This window comes from Haliotis cracherodii, unplaced genomic scaffold (genome assembly GCF_022045235.1).
Source record: "Haliotis cracherodii isolate W230 unplaced genomic scaffold, xgHalCrac1.p SCAF_8, whole genome shotgun sequence".
Taxonomy (NCBI): Eukaryota; Metazoa; Mollusca; class Gastropoda; order Lepetellida; family Haliotidae; genus Haliotis; species Haliotis cracherodii.
Genome location: NW_027266341.1, coordinates 31484493 through 31492107, shown reverse-complemented (window position 1 = coordinate 31492107; position 7615 = coordinate 31484493). Strand labels below are relative to the sequence as shown.

General features: G+C 40.9%; 1 long non-coding RNA gene across 1 annotated transcript; it reads right to left on the bottom strand.

The window, feature by feature from the left end:
- Positions 1 to 2223: 2223 nt before the first annotated feature.
- LOC139450514 (uncharacterized) lies at positions 2224 to 4865 on the bottom strand. The gene is made up of 4 exons (XR_011652231.1): positions 4719 to 4865; positions 3925 to 4042; positions 3231 to 3336; positions 2224 to 2883 (listed from the first exon to the last, which is right to left on the bottom strand). It is a non-coding gene; the product is annotated as an uncharacterized lncRNA (long non-coding RNA).
- Between the last annotated feature and the right edge of the window lie 2750 nt (positions 4866 to 7615).

The window sequence follows — 7615 nt, the reverse complement described above, 5'->3', positions numbered from 1 at the left end:
TTGAGTTCCTCTTCAGATGGACGTATGTTGACATCAGAGTAATGCTATTAAATGGAAATTAGAAATGTTTTACAATGTACCGCGTGTCATCATTTCCAAATTGTTCACCGTGTTGTGCAGCAATGGTAATTATCACGTGACAAATTCTACGTGAACGACAACGGAATTGACAAAATAGGAGTGGTTTCAAGTCATGTCGTACATATTTGTGATATAAACAGCCAGGCAAAAGAAAGCGTACACTTGAAAACTGGATTTGCAGAAAGAAATTACAAACGTTTAAAGGCTGAAAACATTCGCCGAAACACTGCAAACTGTAACGTACGAAAGCCCATAAGGACCATATTAGTATTTTCTTTTCTCTTTTAATGGTCGTAATTACGAGAAAAAAAGTCGTAATTACGACTTTTCAGAGCTCGTAATAAGGAGAAAAAAAGTCGTAATTACGACTTCTGAAAACGTGTAATTACGACTTTCCTAAACTCGTAATTACGAGAAAAAAAAATTTATAATAAGATTCTTTTGATTGCTTTATCATTATATCACGGTGATTTTCATCATAATTGTAAAAGTCGTAATTACGACTTTTTTCTCATACTAACGAGTTTTAAAAAAGTCGTAATTACGACTTTTAAGAGAGAAAAAACCCCAATATGGTCCTAATGGGCTTTCGTAACATCGCCATCGAACAACTATTTCTATTCATCTTATTATAGCCACCATCAAACACAGGTGTATACTTTCTTTTGACCGGCAGTTCAGTCGGAATTGTACAATGGAATCTGCTTTTAGCATGTGTGTTTTATGGTCATGGTAAGGGTTGTGTTGCTTTTATTCAGCACAAATCCACATCAACAGCAGCAGGCTATTATATGTAAGGAAATGCGACATTCAAGCCGTCTAAATCAGAGGAGTGAGTGAGTGAGTATGGTTTAACGTCGCTTTTAGAAATATTCCAGCAATATCACGGCCGTGGATATCAGAAATAGGGCTTTCACACATTGTACCCATGTCGGGAATCGAACCCAGGTCTTCGGCGTGACGAGCGAACGCTTTAACCACAAGGTTACTCGACCGCCCCTTAATCAGAGGAAGAGATGAGGGATAAAACTTTTGATTGACCCGTTAGGCCCGGCTTTCTTGTTTTGGTATACGAATCTTTGACCAAAACATTCAGATCTGTTCCAATTTAAAATTTGTTTTTTGATTTCCTCAAAATGTTAAGCATTGGAAAGAATTGGTAAATAAAAAAGTGGAGGCGAGAGGAATAGAAAAAGAAGTTTTGAGGTACCACCCTTCCCTTAATTCTAATTATATTTTGAATAAAATATTTTTGTATTGACAGCAAAAAACACGTCCCATGCATAAAATACCTTTGTCCGAGAGCGGCCACAGCGTGGACAGTTTCTGGACAAACGGGTTTCATGAATTAAAATGGGACGCGTTAAAAGTAAATGAGTAGTTTGTTTAATATTTACTTATTTCTGGTCTACTCTTCCGTGTTTTATACATTTCAATTTATTGGAGTCGGAAGATTCGTAAACAATGTTTTAAAAAAATCTGGCCCCAAATCAGTGTTGTTGAGAATCGATCAGTGCAATTGGGACCGCAACGGAGTACTCTTCATTGACACTTCATTGATCGGGTGGTCGGACTCGCTTTGTGGGTTGATGCATGTCATCGTATGGTAGAAACGATGGCGTCTTCCTGTTTGTCAGTGATTCGTGTTCGTGTGAGAGAGTTTAACGAGGCTTGGAACCGTATGTCAGTTATGCAGCGGCATGTCAGTTTGAGTGAGTGAGTGAGTGAGTATGGTTGTACACCGCTTTTAGCAATATTCCAGCAATATCACGGCAGGGGACACCAGAAATGGGCTTCACACATTGTACCCATGTCGGGAATCGAACCCGGGTTTTTTGCGTGACGAGCGAACGCTTTAACCACTAGGCTACCCGACCGCCCCGTTAGTTTGATGTGGAAGGACAATCTGAACTGAAGTAGGTTTTAGACGTTTACCACTTTGGTATTGCCAACGAGAACGGGTATGGTGCTGGGAACAAACGTCTAGCAGACCTTGGAGACGGAACTCTACAACGAACTGCAGCGTCTCAGACGACTGTGTCACACGTTCGCTCCGATTCGTTTTAAACAAAGAATCAGCACAGAAACAAACCAAAAACACATCTATGTTTTATTAACACAAACGATATATTTACAACGCACGTGTATATACAAATAAACATTCACGTATGTACAACGTATATAAAATAACTTATTATTGACATGACAGGCTGTTGACGGTCGACAAAGCGATTGAGTGATTATTGATTCACGCCACTTTAAGCAATGTTTCAGTAATATCACGGCGGGGGACACCAGAAAAGGGCTACACATTGTACCCATGTGGGGAATCGAACCCGGGTCTTCGGCGCGACGAGCTAACGCTTTAACCACTAGGCTACCCCGCCGCCCCTGTAAAGCTCAGCATATGAGCCAGAGTTAAAAATCACCCGTCATCTTAAACAACAAAAACAACATCCACCACGTGATGTGAGTATCAGGGAGAGAGTGAGTGTTGTTTTACGCCACAATCAGCAAAAGTCTAACGTTACCATAGCGTTCTGTAAGTAATCGCGTCTGGACCAGGCAAACCAGTGTCTAGACACACAAGGAGCGATCCACGCCAGTGCGGTAAGATAACACACAATAATCTTGTCACAGAGCTGATCTCCATCTTCAGTACGTTTTACGCAGGACGAGGCGCTGGGGAAACATTCAGAATCCCCACGGAGAGTTTCTCCATCACAGGTACACCGGAAACCGCTGACACGTTCTGGGTCTCTCCTCTCGCTTGTGTTTCCTCGTTCTTGTGAAGGGAGTGTTCTGTAGAATAGAAATATGTACACTAGAGGTGATGTGACACGGTATTTAACGTCGCGTTCAAGATAACTGCACTTATATTGAGGATAATGTAGAAATCCCTAAAACGGACCCTGAAAGTACCAGTTGTCAAGAGAATCTCCTTAGGATGGTGACAGTGCAACACATCTGGCAAAAACGATCAATTAACCCCTACAGAGCTAGAACATCAGGATGTTGATGGTTCAAGGACCGTACGTCATTTTATGTTCCCCTTATACGACAGTTTTGACACTGCTAATGAGGAGGCTTTTAGTATCGCCTGGATTAAAGGTCCAGTATAGAGTCACTCCGTATGGTCGTTAACATACCTAATTACGTCGTTTCCACAGTTTACAACAACCGTAAACGGCTAGCACTATGAGTATCACTCCGAAGATTATGCCAACACACAGCCCGGTGATCATCGCCGACCTACTGTAGGGGGAGAAAATACAATAGTACATTTGCGTGGATCGATGCTCATGATATTAGTCACTGGATTGTCTGGTCCAGACTCGATTATTTACACAGACCGCCGTCATATAGCTGGAATATTGCTGCGTGCGGCGTTAAACAAAAAAAACCCCAAACCCCCCCCCAAAAACATATAATAAATTGGTCTTGTAGTACAAAAATATTCAGTTAGCGCATGCTTGTATTTCATATTTCATTGGCAGTGTAATTTGTTTGTTGTTTTTGTTTGTTGTTGGTCACCGCACTCGTGAATAATCAAATAACGGCTGCTGGGATTATGTGCGGAGACAATGTATTTTTTCGGCTATACCTGCACAGAATTTATTTTTATTAAAATTATGAGCCTAAATATTGTTTTGAAATAACAGCATCTTGACACAATGTATTGTTTGTGGCAAGCAGATTGAAGTATATTCATTTTTTAAGTTTTTTTCTGGAACGATTAATTTTTTTCAATAAAATCCCACTCACACCTTCAATTAAGGTGACGTTGTGAATATGAGTATGTGGATGTCTGCACACGAGTTAGACAACGTGTCCACTACTCACTCCAGTTCTCCACTCCTGCAGCATCGTCTGTGTTTGCCCAGCCCACAGCAGTACTCAAACTCTTTGCAGTCTGTGGGGACGATGCCTCCCCGGAAGTAACAGAATCCATGCACCTTTTCTGAAAGAGAAAACACAGTAAGATGTGAAATTGATATCATTGTCAAGTCTGATAACGTGTAACGTCACATTTGATTCGGACAATGGCGGAGGTGAAGGTCATTTCTACACACGGACATACGTATACTCAGCACATATTACAAGCCAATCAGACACATCAAGATGCGTCTGTAGCAACCGCCGACAACGATCTTGATCTGCAGCGTTCAGGCAGTGAAATCAACAAAAGGGGAAAATAAATTACTCACGATAATGATTTAAAAACAAAATTATGCTTCACACTGTTGACAACATAGAAATTGTCTTGAACGAAAAATACACGGTTGCAGTTTCACACCCATACACACAAACACACGTGCACATCACACACACCGCACGCACGCACGGGCGCACACACATTGTTTTGTTTTACGCCTCACTCAGCAATATTCCAGCTATATGACGGCGGTCTGTAAATAATCGAGTTTGGACCAGACAATCCAATGATTGACATTATGAGCATCGATCCACGCAATTGGGATACGATGACATGCATCAACTAAGTCAGCGAGCCTGACCACCCGATCCCGTTATTCGCCTCTTTCGACAAGCATGGGTTGCTGAAGACCTATTCTAACCCGGAATCTTCACGGGTGTGTTTGTAACAAAACAACTAAATGTTACAATAATGATAATACCTGCCAGACATATCGTCAGAAGCAGTACCAGCCAGAGGTTCCCCATTTCCCTGTAGTCGCAGTTGTTAAATTTGACGCAGCTCACAGGCCATATGTAGTGTATGTACTACGCAATGCCCCACATGCAGGTGTATCTCCGTATACGTAGTCCGTGTGATGTAACAGCGTCGCTAGTTCCTGTTTACATGCTGTAGTCGCTACTCATCGCCCGACCACCGGAAGCTGACCTTTAAACCGCCTTTCAGATGCACGTATGTTGAAATCGAATTTAAACACGTTTGAGGTGAGGTGAGGTGAGGTGAGGTGAGGTGAGGTGAGGTGAAATTGGGTTTAACGTCGCGTCCAGGATTATTGCACTTACATAGCGTTTGTACTAGTCCGAACTGATGACGATTTTTAATAGTGCTAGCCCACTGAGATACCATGCCGCATTTTAACATGATATCCCCACTCAGACACAGTATACTGACTCCGGGCCGACTAGTCCTTGCTTTAGCCCCTTAATGCCGAGTGCCAGATAGGGTAGGAACAAGTTGTTTTTTTCTTGCTGTATGACTAATGGTATTTCTCTCATACAGGGAGCTGACAATGTACGTATCCCTGATTACTACGATAAACCCTTTACGCTTAGTAACCACCGCCCCACCCACCCACCTCCAAATTAATCCATTTATACTGCTAAAATGGCTTTTATCACCCACCCCACTCACCTTATGTTTAGGATCTCAACACATTGTTTACAGTGTACAGATGACGTATTGTACATATTCATATTCATGTTCATATTCCTGAACAGATGACGTATTCTCGTTTGGGACACACAACAAGTATTCTCTTTGTCATTCTACACTACACATGCATGTGTACAGATGACGTATTCTCATTTTTCATGCTGTTATTACATACACACGTATGCACAGGGCGTATTCTCATTTGTCATGCTGTTATTACACGTACACGTATGCACAGGACGTATTCTCATTTGTCATGCTGTTATTACACATATGCGTATACAGATGACGTATTCTCATTTGTCATGCTGTTATTACACACACACGTACGCACAGGGCGTATTCTCGTTTGTCACCCTGTTACTACACGTACACGTATGCAGAGGACTTATTCTCATTTGTCATCCTGTTATAATACACACACACACACACACACACACACACACACACACACACACACACACACACACACACACACACATGTATGCACAGGACGTATTCTCATTTGTCATCCTGTTATTACATGCACACGTACGCAGAGGACGTATTCTCATTTGTCATACTTTTATTACACGTACACGTATGCACAGGACGTATTCTCATTTTCCATGCTGTTATTACACGCACACGTATACAGAGAACGTATTCTCATTTGTCATCCTGTTATTACACGTACACGTAAGCAGAGGACGTATTCTCATTTGTCATCCTGTTATTACATATGTGCGTATACAGATGACGTATTCTCATTTGTCAGCCTGTTATTACACACACACGTATGCACAGGACGTATTCTCATTTGTCATCCTGGTATTACACGCACACGTATGCACAGGGCGTATTCTCATTTGTCAAGCTGTTATTACATACACACTTATGCAAAGCACGTATTCTCATTTGTCATCCGGTTATTACACATATGCGTATACAAATGACGTATTATCATTTGTCATGCTCTTATTACACAAACATATATGCAGAGGACGTATTCTCATGTGTCATCCTGTTACTACACGTACGCGTATGCAGAGGACGTATTCTCATTTGTCATCCTGTTATTACCCACACACGTATGCACAGGACGTATTCTCATTTGCCATCCTATTATTACACATACACGTATGCAGAGGACGTATTCTCATTGGTCATCATGTTATAATACACACACACAAATGTATGCAGAGAACGTATTCTCATTTGTCATCCTGTTATTACACACACACGTATGCAGAGGGCGTATTCTCATTTGTGATCTTGTTATAATCTGACATACATGTATGCAGAGGACGTATTCAAATTTGTCATCCAGTTCTTACACACACACGTATGCACAAGACGAATTCTCATTTGTCATCCTGTTATAATATACACATACACACATGTATGCAAAGGGCGTATTCTCATTTCTTTGTCATCCTGTTTATTACACACACACACGTATGCAGAGGACGTATTCTCATTTATGATCTTGTTATAATCTGACATACATGTATACAGAGGACGTATTTTCATTTGTCATCCAGTTCTTACATACACACGTATGCACTGGACGTATTCTCATTTGTCATCCTGTTATAATACACACATACACACATGTATGCAAAGGGCGTATTCTCATTTGTCATCCTGTTAATACACACACAAACACGTATGCAGAGGACGTATTCAAATTTGTCATCCGGTTATTACACATAGGCGTATACAGATGACGTATTAAGATTTGTCATGCTGTTATTACATACACACGTAAGCACAGGACGTATTCTAATTTGTCAGCCTGTTATTACACACACACGTATGCACAGGACGTATTCTCATTTGTCATCCTGTTATTACATACACACGTATGCAGACGACGTATTCTCATTTGTCATCCTGTTATTACACACACATATATGCAGAGTGCGTATTCCCATTTGTCATCTGGTTATTACACGTACACGTATGCAGAGTATGTATTCTAATTTGTCACCCTATTATTGCAGATACACGTATATAGATGACGTATTCTCTTTTGTCACCCTATTATTACACATACACGTATACAGATGACGTATTCTCTTTTGTCATCCTATTAATGCACATACACGTATACAGATGATGTATTGTCTTTTGTCACCCTATTAATGCACAAACACGTATACAGATGACGTATTCTCTTTTGTC